Here is a 14744-nt window from a genome sequence, read left to right as displayed (position 1 = left end):
TGGACTGTGGGAGGAAACCAGAGCACCCGGAGGAAACCCACGCAGACACTGGGAGAACATGCAGACTCCATGCAGGGAGGACCCGGGAAGCAAACCCAGGTCTCCTAACTGCGAGGCAGCAGCGCTGTGCCGCCCAGGTGAAAGCTCAATTATATGAAATATAAAAGCACAATAGAGTGAAAGCACAATATATGGAAGCCGCCCTAACTTACAGGTAATATATAGAATTCATTAGTTTATTTAAATTATCATTAAGCATCATTTTCTAATCTGTGTATTAATTGCCTTGTGACATCTTCTATTTTAAAGTCATAAATAAGTAATTTGTTAAAAATGGAAATTTTTCCCATGCATATAGAATGTATTCAGACTTCTATGCACCTGAGGCACTGAGGATTTCACATGAGAAACACATACTTAAGATATACTTGGCCTCTGCCTGTGCAACACTGAGGGCACAGTCAAATTTTCTTAATAAAACCTTCTGTCTGCTAAATATTATCTGGCCACATTGTGAATATGAAGAAATGTTATCAAAATAAAGACTAAAGAACATCCTAAGGAAGGCAGAATGATAAAAATGCATGATTAGGAAAACGATGCAAGAAGATGTGTTTGATTACTCATCTCAGCAGTTTTTCACTGAGCAATCATGAAATTGAAGCTTTGTCATGCCATGGAGTCACCACTTATAAAAGTCAGACTGTCCATCAGACTAGTAGTGATATTGTGAGGGAACCCACTGATTGGCCAATAATCTGCTAGCAAGACTTGCTGAGCTCAGTGGATGTGGGTGGATTAATGATGCATCAGCCAACTATGTTAAAAGCTCTGCAAAATACAGCAAAGTAGATGTTACTTAAAAACAAAAGCCTGTTTGGCGATTGCTAGAAAGCAAAGGTACTCTGCAGAAAGTAAAGTCATTGCTGCACTTTTTTGAAAGGACTGGAAGTGTTTATTGTCCAGGAAAGGTCCTCAGAGATGTGAACGCCCAGGAATTTGAAGCTGGAAACACACTCCACCTCAGCCCCATTTATATGAAAGCAAGTGCATCTAATGCCTTTGGACCACCAGTTACCAAAAAGTACTTAATGAGCAAATTCTACATATGCTTCTTAATTACAATCAGTGTTAAAATACCGACATAATGACTTTTGCTTTTGTTTCACACTGTGTTGACACATTGAAAACTGTGGAGCAAGTTTCAGGAATCCACACTTCCACTTTTGTCCTGTATAAGAAGTAAGTCCACTGAAATTTGTAGACATCAGTTTGATTTTCTTCTTCTTCTCACCATGCTCTAGCCAACTCCCATTGAGATGGGTTGAACATTTTTACACTGCACTTAATAGTGTCTGCCCTGCTTTAGCCACAATGTTTTGTGTCTGGTGAGCTTAGACACTAAATATGCCAGAGGTTACTAAATGAAAAACATGGGGTTTGGCAGACGTTTTGATACAAGCCACGGCACATGAGGTGGTTTCAAAGATGAGCTATATGTTCTGATCTGACCTTTTCTTTTAGGTCACTTTGACTTTTTCTGCACTCTAGTGGCAGACATAGGGAACTGATTTAAATTAAGGCATCATCACAAACAGAAATTGTTGATATGCCAGGAATGTATTAACTTTGGATGGTCCGATGAAATCATTTACAATCAAACATCTACCTACAATACTCTATGCAAGTTTTTACAGCTAGCTTGTTACTAAATGGCATTATTCCCTTTTCCTCTTATACTTTTCATTAATTAATTTATTCATCTGTTTTTAAAATAAACAAATCTAAGCAGGATCACGGAATATGGGAGCACAGTGTATGCCTTAACCCTCCAAAAAGAGGTAGTCCATTAGAGGTCAAACTAATATATACAGCACCAAAACTCACAAGTGGGCAATTTATTCTAACAAGTCATTGAAAAGAATCTCAAAAGGCAATCCTCCTACAGCCTTCAGCCATGTTCTAAACACTGTAGCCTTAAAAACACTGTGTTGTGCCATAGGGATGTACACATTTCAGTCATTTATTCTTCCATTTTCTGAACCTACCTCTTCAAAAACATGGCCCCTTCTATTGGCAGCATAACACACAAAGTCATAATCAACCATGTAAGGATCGTCACCTCATAAAGAGTTCACTTAGCCATCTACTTCACAGTCAATTCACCATTATTGTACATAGTGTCTGATTACTAATGCTGCTCTTTAAAGCAAACAAAAATAGAATACAAAGCAACCCAAGATATCCAGATGGAAAGGTATGTATCAGTCTAAAGATTAATCACAGAAGAGGAGAAACTGCAGGAACTAAAATTGATTTGAGATTAAACTTGAAATAAAACTGAATTTGAAAAAGTAAGAATTAACTTAAGAGCATGAAGGAAGACTATCTATCCTGGAGAAGGGAAAAGTAGAATGTCACAAATCATTGGTAAGCCATATATTTGAACTGTTTTTTTGTGAATTCATTTAACTGAGGGTACTAAAAAATGGGTCATCCAGGTTTAAAAAGCTGTGAAATCATCGGCTTGGTGATAGTTGCTGGCATATGGTCCTTAGCCCGAGGGGAGATCAGGCGGACATACAAAATGGTCATTAACCTCAGACCTGTTAGATGACAGTACATTGTTCCTAAATGGGAGAAGAGCCTGTTTAATTATCCATAAACGACTCATTTAACAGACAACTTTTCTAAGGGATGTCTAGGATCAAGAGGTGTAGGAACACATGAGAGCCTCAAGAGGGGGTTCTAGTTCACTAACGCTGCAGAAAAAGTCAACCCTGACCTGAATTTTAAAGCTACAGCAGATTTCAAAATGAAAAGTATGGAAGCAGATGCAGTGTCTGGGGTGACAACTCATTAATAAGAGACAGGTGTCAGGTATGTTATAGAGGGAAAACAACAGAGAGTAAGAGAGAGTGCTTGGTAGGGTACTTGAGTGATGAAAAGTAAATAAGCCACCCCAGTTTGTTTTTACTTTTTTTAACGTTTTGCTTTAATGCTTATGGTTGAAATTAGGTCTCAAGTGAGATTGCATTGGTTTGGGCATGTGCAGAAGAGAGATGTTGGGTATATTGGGAAAAGGATGTTAAAGATAGGGCTGCCAGGCAAGAGGAAAAGAGGAAGGCCTAAGAGAAGGTTTATGGAGGTGGTGAGAGAGGACATGCAGGTGACTGGTGTAACAGAACAAGATGCAGAGGACAGAAAGATATGGAAGAAGATGATCAGCTGTGACAACCCCTAGCAGCCAGAAGAAGTCGTGTGTAAATTTACTGTATGATATGCTGCATGGGCTCTCAGGGGTGAGTTTCTTGAAAATGATGAATTTTAGAAATGAAATAAGTAGCTTTATGAAGTACAGAGAGGTATGTGCTACTTTCTCTTGTGTTCCCTTTAACTCAGCATTTTACATGTAAGTATAAAGTACTTCTTTACCAACTCTGACCCAGAAGTTGCTTAGTATAAAGTATCTTATCACACGTGGATTAAAAAACAAAATTTTATACGGTGATGTTTTTGGTCCTCTGGTAGGATGAAATAAATTTGTGAAAAGTAATATAAAATAACTGTTACATCATTTAGTACCTAATAAGCTCTATCAAGCTCACTGTGTGTCAAGTTCCACAAAGATATCTTATTGGTTAGTTTATTTTTGGTTTGATTGGTCAGTTTGGCTCTGGCGATGCAATCAAACGAAGAAGTGCAAGTCACACAAAGTACAGTAAAGGCACAGGAGGCACACTGAAAGAGAGTCTCCTGCAAAGACGAGAAATATAAAACTGGACTGGAGGCAAGAAAGGAGCCTTAAAAGTAATGATAGAATTTGAGATGTGGGCTTTATGGAAACACACTTGAGAGAGGGAGCACCGATCAAGAGAGGTTCAGACAAACATGGATAAAGAAGAAAGACAGGCACTGAAGGTACATGTTGAGCAAGAGATATTAAATATTTTTAAATTGTTCTATTAACTTTGACAGATAGCATGGCTAACATTTAATAAATTTGAAAAACAATTAGTCATAAGCCCTAAACAACCAACAACTAACAACAGAACTTCAATCAATGCCTTTTTCACATCGCCTGAGTAGGACTGTAGTGACTATGAAAGCAACTGAGCCAAAACGAACCTATTTGGACTGCCTTTTTAACTATATGACATTGTAAAGTGCTGTTAAAAAGCATGTTTTTAATGTCATCTACTAAAACATGTAATTTCATTTTGTTATCACTGTTATATTTGTGGGCGGCATGGTGGCACAGTGGGTAGCACTGCTGCCTTGCAGTTAGGAGAGTTTGCAAGTTCTCCCCGTGTCTGCGTGGGTTTCCTCCAGGTACTCTGGTTTCCTCATACAGTCCAAAGAGATGCAGGTTAGGTGCATTGGTGATCCTAAATTGACCCTAGCGTGTGCTTGGTGTGTGTGTGTGCACCCTGCGGAGGGTTGGTGCCCTGCCCAGGGTTTGTTTCCTGCCTTGCACCCTGTGTTGGCTGGGATTGGCTCCAGTAGAACCCCGTGACAATGCATTTAAGATATAGAGCGTTGGATCATGGATGGATGTCATATTTGCATATAAAAACTGCAAAAACTTTTAATAATTAAAAATGTAATACCTGACTCTTTAATGAAATTTTTAATAAATGCGAAAGGCTTTCAAATCAGCTAGTTATGCCACACATACATTTTCTAACTTGTTCAAACTCCCAGTTTATTTAAGGTATTGTAGTCTAGATAATGGACTGGATCACACAAGTTCCACCGCAAAAGACACTATTTCATATGAAAAAAACACTTTTGTATATTATCATCTTTTTAGATAGAGTTGCCAATATAACATGTTGCATGTGCACATAACAAATTAATCCCGTTAACATGCAAGGAAAACTTGGACACAAGATTGTCTGCTTTTTAGATTTCTATTAGAAAGCAAAAATCTTTCAGTTTAATTGTTATTATTTTGGAATGTGGCACCTCTTCTGAAAATGCTGTGCTCTAGTTTTGTGTTTAACATGTTGTTATATTAGGTCAAGAGCTTGTCAGTTGAACTGAAAAACCTTCATATTTCCCCGGGCTAGCGTTTAGATGCTTTTAGGGCTTCTCACGTCATGTTCATATTTGCCTTCCTGTTACTGTTAAAATCTTTAGAGACTCAGTATCAGATGTTGTGTATTCAAACAATATTTGGGATATTTTTTTCATTCTTTTATGTCAGTCAAGTCATTACATGGCAAATCTTTAAATATAATAAGCTACCGTGGCTGTTGGTCTGTCCAGGATTTTAAATCACCTGTAGCTTGCAAACCGTTTTACCTGAAATTTGGTAAACATATACTACATGACGTCTACTGTCTGCTTTCATGGTGATGATTGACCTCCAAGGTTATTCCTCTTTTTATTTTATTTTATTGTAGAAACAACTCTCGGCAATGGCGCCGTTCTCATCCCTACCACCTTTGCCGTCACTTCCCCTACCTCTTCATATCTTAAGTCATTCTTGAAATAGATTGAAGACTTAAGTGACAGTGTAATTAAAAAATACTAAGGAAAACATACTAAGTAATTGCAACACAAACACTGACTTAATTTAGTTTTAACACAAAAAGATTCAGACGAAAGAAGAGAAATAAGCGGACTGCTAGGGTGGAGAAAAGAAGAGCTGCTCGGGAAACAGCAAGTGCATCAACCTCTGAGCAAACAAATGCTAAACATACAGAGAATGAGTATGAAAACTAGGAATACTCAAGTCAAGTGGATTCACTGCATGTTATTGTGCAGTACGCCATTACTGGTAAAATATATTTTACTAAGAGTCACTGTATTAAGATGTGTTACCTGAAACATTGAATATATTATGCGATTAACTATACTTTAGTTGCTATGTATACATTCAAATTCTACAAGCTTGTTTTTGTAGTTTATGGCCAAATATTTCTTTAAAAATTATTTCAAATGTAGTTTTTAAACAGCAATGATAAAGTGTGAAACCTCTACAAAGAATCTTTCTTTACTTTAGTTTCCTGGAAATAACTTATTCTAAACATTCATGGCATTAATTCAATGTCTTTATGCCACAATAAACTGTTCTAAACTTCTCCTTTTGCTTGTATATTTTTCCATCATTTCCGAATCTGCTCCTTCCTTAGGATATGACAGTTTCTATAGAGGTGAAGAACTAATTTTACAGGAGCAAAGCTATTAAAACATATGTACATTTCAGCCATGGTTAACATTTGAATATGTTTCAATAAGCAATTGATAAAGTGCCAAAACATGCAACATTTTACAGCTTGGGCCAAACAGCATGATCAACAATGTTATAATGTGTTTCCATTCATTAACTAATCTTTAAAATAATATGTAATTTTCAACATTAAAATTCATGAGACAGAAGTAAAAAAAAATGTTAAATAATCCTTTTTTAAAACAAGGCATTGGATGCATTAGTAATAAGTGTGTGCTTTGTCTATCCACTGCTCACCATGTGTGATCCTATGGCCCACAAAGAAACTAAGATGATCCACTAAGAAGACAACTGATAAAGGAAGACAGTGGCATACAATGGTAGGAGGTAATGAAAATCACAATTATTATTGATTAAATCATCATTATTATTGATTCAATTTTTTCTGGTTTTTAATGAATAATTTATTTTATTTTTCCAGATGTTTAAGATTTATCAATGCATGATTATTGGATATAATATCGTTTACTGTATTACTTAAATATTGACCTCAGACCTTCAAAAAAAAAGAATTCAGACACATTTAGGAGGAAACCAGTCTTCCAGCTGGAACAAGTCAATGCACTAATCTCAGACCTGACAATCCAACACCCACCCATCGAATGAAGCAAGATCATCCATCCTAACACCTGGTAAGCCTGTAAACTCATTATAAGTACGGGCTGTGATGTCATATCTGTAACAGCTCAGCTCCTAGATTCTGGCACTCCTTCAGGAACATCAGCTAACTAATATAATCTAATCATTGATCAGTAAGTCTGTTTACATCATTGTCACTCCTGGGATGGGGTGATATTTTTAAGACTTCATTCACTGTAGCTTAACGATATGGTTGTGTGTTTATAGCACATTCGATCCTTCCTGCACCAGACTGCTGGCACTACAAGATCAGTGCTCTAAGAAAGGGAGCTTATCAACTACAATACTGACATGGTGTATTTCTCACATCCTATCTAAAGCTAAAAAGAATCTAAGCTAGGAAGGATTACTCCAACTTATTTCACAAACACTCTAGGTGGCCCTCCTTATCTGGAATGCATATAAGCCATATATTCACAGAAACATTAATGTCGGTTCTGTAATTTACGGCCGTGTTTTTGGCCTAGAAATTCTGGTGAGGCCATGTGCACACAGAGTTCTCTAATGATAAATTTAATTTATAATATCTGTCCCTCTTTTGATAATGACCAATGAGACATTTGAGTTTGCACAATGCTTGAATCATAAAAACACCAATTAAACATTTGTATTCTGCTGTCTGGGCTGTCTGAATTGGAATCAGATCAATGTATTTTGTCATTATCATCTGACAAAATACAGTAAAATAGATTTAAACAATAAGTAAAGTAGTGTGTCACTTGTACCAGCCAGTTAGGAAACTATGTTAACTATAAACAGAAATATCTGAAGTTTAGAATGAAATGTCTTTCAGGTGAAAAATGACAAGCCACAACAACATAGAAAGAATAAGCAGACTAAACACACACTATCCTACTCGAATTGCACTTGGCATGTCTGGTGGCAGCACCAACCACCAAGTTGACCGAATATTGCTGATCAGTGCAAGGCAGCAAATAATTAAAAAATGATTTTTTACATACATACTTGTGTTTTCTGCACCAGGACTCTGTGGTTCTTTGAAACAGGGTCATAAAACTGCTGGCTTCTTTTCCATGTATGTGTGGAAGCACATATGAGGCTTCCTTGGTGGTGTTTTCAAATTTTCAGGTGGATATCCTCAATGGTGGGTGAAAAATCAGGATTCTGCTCAGCCCCAGTCTGATCAGGGTAACATTTAAAAATGACTGTGGTCTTTAAGAGAACAAATGGCACTGGAAATTTTAAATCACTTCATTGGCTTGGACTACATAGATTTGACTGGAAAATGGTCAAACCAGAAGTAAAATTGTTTGATTAAGTGGTCGTCATTTTAATGTCCAATATAAGGGGGCTCTAGCCTTCACCCCCTATCAGTAAACTGAAATTCAAGCTGCATATGGGCACCCACTCCCAAGGGCAAACCAAGGAAACTGCAGGGCCAATTGGTTCAGTTCCTCAGCCAGAAACAAGCACTCATCATTAAGCAATTCATTTTCTAAAGCGATATTTTTTTATACAATAAACTACATCTCCCCGTATCTGCGTGGGTTTCCTCCGGGCGCTCCGGTTTCCTCCCACAGTCTAAAGACATGCAGGTTAGGTGGATTGGTGATTCTACATTGGCCCTAGTGTGTGCTTGGTGTGTGGGTGTGTTTGTGTGTGTCCTGCGGTGGGTAGGCACCCTGCCCGGGATTGGTTCCTGCCTTGTGCCCTGTGTTGGCTGGGATTGGCTCCAGCAGACCCCTGTGACCCTGTGTTTGGATTCAGCGGGTTGGAAAATGGATGGATGGATAAACTACATGATGGAAAATGGGATATATTGCTTAATGTGGCAAAGTGGTGGGTTTTTATAAACAACTTAATTATGAATTCAATTACCGATGGAAGCTTATTGCTTATTTTGCACACATCTGGTTGGCTGTGACCCGTAGGCCCTTTACTCAGAAATGCCACTGTTCATTTATTATACAAGCACTGTATGTCACTCACACTTACAGGTAATTTGAAGGGAAAAAAAACAATAGAGCAGAGAAAAATAATGATTTGATCCAAAATGGGAAAGCATTAAAACAATGCAATAGCTGTAATTCTTTATTTGATTGGTGTTTCTGCCTTGATATAATCTAAATAAGGTAAAGCACTATAACACTATCTTCTTTACAAAAGGTCATAAAGAAAATTTTTTTTTATTTTATTTGAACTGAACTTAGAAGGAATTTTTATTTCTGTAAATAGTTGTTGCTGGTTTTAGACATTCTTCCTGAAATAAGATAATCTTATCGCATGAATGTGTGGGGGACAGTTTCTGAAAACACTTTGCTTTTGCATTTTCCCTCATACAGGAAATAATATAACTCTGGAATGAGTCCTAATTTAATCATCACTGCTGGCACTAACTGCAAATAATTAGATAAGCAATAGCCACAGGAAAATAATTCACCATGAAAAACAAAAAAATGTTTTAAGTAGTGTAGAAGGGACAGACTTATTTAAAGCAAAAATGATTGCTAACCCTTGGAGCATCTGGTCAAGTTATCTATACAATTGTAAATAACATTTTGTGTCATTTCTCTGCTTTAGTTTAGTAGCATTAACCAGATCATTTAACTATAAATATGATATACTTAAAAACCTGAACTGAAAAAAGCAGGTGTGAAAATGTATGTAAAATGTAAATCTGAAAAATTCGACATATACTGTATTTTTGCATGGATTATCCTCCAAGTACTCCAATACTTTCTCACATTTTTTTGGCATGTCAGATTGACTGTCACATCTAAATTGGCTCAGTCTGAGAATGTGTGTATGTGTGTCTGTCAGTACATGTGTGTGGTACCCTGAGATTCTTTCACATTATGATGAGAGGATACACACAAGTTTGACTTAACATTTCATCATAAAATTGGGTTATCAAAAGGATGCATGCATTATTTGTTCAGAAACACTTATGCGTACTCATAATGAAATTGTTAATGGACGAAGCACTTGGTATAAATAAAAAAAAATTGTCAATGTAGAATGAAAACCATTGATGTGAATTATGGAACAGTAATAGAAGGACATCTTTAGTAAAGCTAATACTAACAACATCAATTGTTTTAGGTATTTGTATGCACTCCAGGATTATTATAAGAAGAAAGGAAATAATACCAGGAGATGGTTAGAAAAGGGCAAGCGCAAAACACAGACAGCAGGCACAGGAACAATACCAGAGATGTACGAATCTAACGACAAAGTTTTAGGGTGATCCAAAATAGAAAAGGCTGATAATGAAGCCAGCGTAGGAAATCCAAAGTGAAACCTCATTACTTTTTAGAAAGCTAAACTGATAAAGAGAATTATTCATGAACAAAATTTTTATCTACCAAGGGATAAAGAAGCGTGCGATTCTTCACAAAACCAAAATGGTGTCGCAAAAAAAAAGAAAAAGAAAATGGCAATAAATATTAACATCGTTAAAATGACACCAAATTTAAAAGAAACAATGATAAAATCAAATTCTTTATATTAAAAAAACTAAGATACAAGAAACATCCATAGTCCAGAATTTTACAAACTAGAACGAAAGCTAAAAAGAAGCCTACTCACGACTTCTCATCAAGGATATAAAATGGCAACCATATTATGGTTACATTGCACCTTACATTGAAATGCACAGAAAGAAAAGCTGTTAATCTTAACTCACTAGATTTATTCAGGCCAAATATTGTAAACTGCATTGCTTTAAATTTTGTCAACACTATATATCTAATATTTAAATTAGTTGCTGAAATCATATACACATATTCTGTGTATTAGTGCAAGGTTGTTTTATTTGTATATGCGCATTTGAGTAGTTTCTAGTTTTTTGGTGATATGCATGTGCAAAGTAAAATCTTATAGGTTTATAATATAAACTGTGTTTGCAGATACACCACTTGCAGTTTTGGCATTTGTGGTGTGCATTAGCTGACCATAATCAGAATATTATGAAAATATTCTGTATAGTTTCATTGTCCGTTGTATTGGATTATGCAAATAACATGCAAAGTAGCACTGATTATATAGTGACAAGGACAGCCCTTTCTGCCTCTCAGGTCAGGTCACGTTTTTAACCACAATAATTAGTCCAGCATAGTTGACAGATGCTCACCTTCTCTTTGTGGACACTTAAAAGACTGCTGCACAATTACAATCCACTCAAAACTAGTTCAGATTCCCCTTCCCTACTGATTTCAAAGCGAATTATGAAGTTCGCTGAAAACCTTTCTGTGTGTTTGACAAACATTCTGACCAGTCATTGTTATTGTTTACACACGTCTTAAACAACTATTATCATACACTGATAATTTCTGTATTATCTATATCTATTATTTATTATTCATTTATTTATATTACATATCTTACACTTCAATATTGCTGCTACTTCTTTGTCCTATCTTTGCACAATTTCTTGTCTTGTTTGTGTTTTAATTTTAAATTTTTATTCTATTTTTAATTTACTATTTGCACATCATGTTGTTACACTGTGGACCCTGAGCTTCGCAATTTCGTCTATCTGTATACTTGTATATGGTTGAGATGACAATAAAGTTCACTTTGACTTTGACTTTGATGATTCAAAGCAATTTCACTCATCACTAGATATGACCTTCCAGTTTGTGCATGTACATTCATGGTAATAATGCATGTAGCCATTTAGAACTCTGTAGTTCTTCCTAATGATACCATTGCTGTTCTAAACAGTGGTCAAAAAAAGTCCTTGCCCATATAAATACAGAGTCTTTAAAGAAATACTAGCAGCCGTTATATTCTGAGAAACAGGAGAACTGCATCATTATTGGCAAGAGCAAAGCTTGCAAACTGAAAATAAATCGCTACTAAGTCTATAAATTATTTATATTTTCAGACATCATCTTGGATGGTAATTGTAAAGAATGGCAAAAATGAGGAAAGTTATTCATCAAACTACCTAAGATATACAGAAAAGACTGCTTGACTAGTAATGGCCAACAGAGATTAGACAATTGTTTGCAGTAAACATTCCACAAGAGTGTACCAGGCATTGAAACATAATATGTTTGAACAGCATGGGTTGTTGTTATTTTAATGTCAATATTTTGGCCTGTCTTAAATCATCATAGTCTAAAAAGGCAATAGAAATAACTCACCAAGCAACATTTTCATAATATAAATGGAGTTTAGAATTGGAACTCCAGCCACCATAAAAAAAAAAAAGTCACACTGTTCCAATTTGGTGCTGAGGTGTCACCCATTGCACGGCTGCACTCGTGTCCCAGTTTGGGTGGTTTGTCATGTGGTTGGTATGGTAACATGCTGTATCAGCGCATGGTCCCAACCTCTTTCTCTTAGGTGGATGGTTCCGAATTCCTGGCTGCAATTAAAAAGGAAAAGTAGTATGATAAAAAACAGAAAAAGGAATTGCAATATTAATATAGTGTCATGCATGTGCACTCTCCTAACAAGGTCAAACTATAGATGCAGGGTTCTGTATTATACAAAGATTTCATAACTACTGTTAACAGAATGACTTAACTGTGTAGGTGGATTGCTCCACCTACATTCAAACAATGCTTTAAGCTCCTTCAGCCATTTTGCAAACATAGATTGCTCAAAACATGCGCTACTGTACATTTTGTAAACTCATAAAACAATAATCTGTGGTTTATTTAGCAGCACTCAGATTTGCAAACCTTGTAATATATGTGATGGTATGGGTCGGCTCCATGCTTCCTGGTGCATCCAGGAGCCTCTTGAACCCAAATCGTCAATAGTCATGAACTAAAATGGGCAAATGAGGACACATACTTACAGCAAGGGATAGGTATAAAAGTGTCTAGTGCTTTTATTAAAGACAATCGAAACAGAAAGTCAAACCTTGTTTAAATTAAAGTGCAGTGTATCAAAATTTTTTGTAATAAATAAAAAATCAGTAAAACTGGGGAAATCTGAGGAGGTTAAAAAATCCAATTCAATAAATAATCCATAAAATGAGGTTAAAATCCAAAGACAGTCATTTTCTTCCTTTAAAAATATGAGCTCTAATGCTTCCTACTAAAAACATGGCATCTCCTCCGCTTATCCAGTCTTGCAACAAGAAGAGATGGCCACCAACAGGTGCAGCTAACCTTTAACTCCTGGCTCGAGTCCCCATTGCCAGGCCTGCTCCATCCATGTGGCACCGCTCTGAGCTGTATGCCCATCACCCTCTGCCAGCTCCTCAGCATCCATAGGAGACATCACACAACAGGCCGCTCCTACTCCCCAGCATAGTTCAATAGGAGCGTCCCTTCTTCAGCCCCAGGCTCCTCTGCCTGAGGCTCAACCACAAGTATCTGCCTCCATCCTACTTTAACACCAGCTCTCCTTTTTCTGCCTCTCGCTTCCTCTTCTTTAACCATTGTTTTCTACTTTGCCTTTTCCTTCTGATTTCTCTACCTCTGTCTTCTTCTTTATACTGCTTGATCGGGCGCAGATAAGACTCTACATCCACTCTGATCCACTTGCAATTGCACATTGAATGCATGATCAGCCAGGCACCGCAATCAACCTGGGAGCAGCACCATCATGCGCCCACCTGCACCTGGTCTGGGCCTCCACACTCCTGGGACCTGCGTATTTATTTAAAAAAGCTGCACAACAACATGGACGACTTATCACAATATAAACCACCCATCCATCCATTAACCAGCCCGCTATATCCTAACTACAGGTTCACAGGGGTCTGCTGGAGCCAATCCCAGCCAACACAGAGCGCAAGGCAGGAAACAAACCCCGGGCAGGGCACCAGCCCACTGCAGACAATATAAACCATTTTTTTTAAATTCATTTTTATGTTGAGGGTTAAGAAATAATAGTTCCCTATATTTGAAATACTAAACTATTTAAGTTCTGTGTCATTCGGTCTACCAATCTGTAGTAAAACCACTAAGATAGTTGTGATATTATAATGTGCAATTTTAATAAAAGCAAATGCCTTTAACCTTTTTCTTAAGGCTTTTATTTATTTTAATTATTATAAATGTATTTATTTATCAACTGATTGATTGGTTGGCTGTATTATTTGTCCAGTGAGTCTGTATTGTTTTCATGTTTTTGTTGCTGTATGCATTTGAATTTCCCCTTAGGTGCATTGGCAATTCTAAATTGGGTTTGTTTCCTGCCTTGCGCCCAGTGTTGGCTGGGATTGGCTCCAACAGACCCTCGTGACCCTGTAGTTAGGATATAGCGGGTTGGATAATGGATGGATGGATGGATTAATTAAGTTTTATCTAATCTAATCTAAACTACTTTTTACAAGAAATGCAAAAAACATATTGTCCTAGGTGCAGCATTCAATATACCAGCTGTGCTCAAAATAAAAAATGGTACAGGACATGTATTGTGGACCAGCAAACATGCATGTGTGTTTTCTATTGCATACAGTAAAATTGTTTACTCTGTTACTTCAAGACACATTGCCAATTTAAACCAAAATACAGATAGGAAGTGAAATATTATTCAAAGTTCTGAGCATGAGCACAAAAACTGCAAAACAACAAATCTAGGTAAATGCATTCCACTGGCGGCACAAGTCAGCCCTTGATTAGAGGCTTGTTGCAGTCATTTGGTCCTCGAAGAATTGGATACAGCCACCATCCTATATAGGATCCAGCGTGTGATCAATAAAATGATGTAACTTATCTACTGTAAGTCCAAACTCAAAGCAAAGAATTACTATTTGTTAACAATGTGTTGGCAAAAAGTATGTTCCATAAGAGTGACTTAGACAGCCCTGTTTGCCTTGCTACAGTGCCAAGGAGCAGGGAAGCTCAACCCTGCTGGGGCCCGTGGCCACCACCAGGGGGCATAAGGAGAACGTCTGAGCCCTTTCCTGCAGGGCTGCTGTCACACCTGGAAGTGCAGC

The sequence above is a fragment of the Polypterus senegalus genome, chromosome 2 (assembly GCF_016835505.1).
Source record: "Polypterus senegalus isolate Bchr_013 chromosome 2, ASM1683550v1, whole genome shotgun sequence".
NCBI classification, from domain to species: domain Eukaryota; kingdom Metazoa; phylum Chordata; class Cladistia; order Polypteriformes; family Polypteridae; genus Polypterus; species Polypterus senegalus.
Note: the sequence above shows the minus strand (reverse complement) of the source record.